Source organism: Lithobates pipiens, unplaced genomic scaffold, assembly GCF_037356315.1.
Source record: "Lithobates pipiens isolate NorthernLeopardFrog02 unplaced genomic scaffold, aLitPip1_a1.2 Scaffold_16, whole genome shotgun sequence".
Taxonomy (NCBI): domain Eukaryota; kingdom Metazoa; phylum Chordata; class Amphibia; order Anura; family Ranidae; genus Lithobates; species Lithobates pipiens.
The window spans coordinates 35928881-35929744 of NW_027507748.1; positions in this window are offsets into that span (position 1 = coordinate 35928881).

Here is an 864-nt window from a genome sequence, read left to right on the forward strand (position 1 = left end):
CTCAATATTGAACCCTACGGACTAAGACCAGGATGCCATTAAAGTTCATGTGCATGTAAAGGCAGGCGTCCCAATACTTTTGGTAATATAGTGTGTGTGTTACTTGTACGGCAAGAGGTTAATAAGGAAGAATGTGTAAACGCAGGGTATAGATTGTGATGTGGGAACAAGCAAGAATGACTCCGGGGGACTCTGCGTTATCTGGCTTGTTATGGCTAAGCAATGAGAAGGTCTTCTGGAAATGTACAGGATGGGACGTCATATGTGACCCAGCTATTTTCCTTGGTGAGCGAAATCCTATGAAAATTAGCTTGAAATATAAACCAATCTAGCACTTTTCTCTTTACTGTTGGTAAATGCCACCTCTTTACGTCCAATAAAACTGGATTATATTTAAAATCGCACAATGGTCTGGATTCTGCTACAAGGACAGGAAGAGCCAGAGACATAACTAGAACCTTTAGGGCTCCAGTGCAAGAAACCATGAAGAGCCCCCCTGACCCCATCCTGGGGCCCTTTCCATCGGTCCCAGGGCCCTTGCCATTGCTCTTGGGGCCCATGCCCCTGGTCCCAAGGGCCTTTGATTTGGACCCGGGGCCCTTTGCTCTGGCCCCAGGGTCTTTCCCTCTGGGCCGGGGTCCTTCCCTCTGGACCCAGGTCCCTTTACTCTTCTTGTGGGACCCTTTCTTACGGTCCCTTTCACATGTTCTGCAGCGGGCCCCTTTCCTGCTGTCTTGGGGCCCCACACAGTGGCTGAACGCCAGGGCCCGGTCGCAATTGTGACCTTTAGGACCCTGATAGTTACGCCACTTATAAAAGCAGTGAACATTAGGGATAGTCTTATTCAGGGGCTAATTCTAGTTT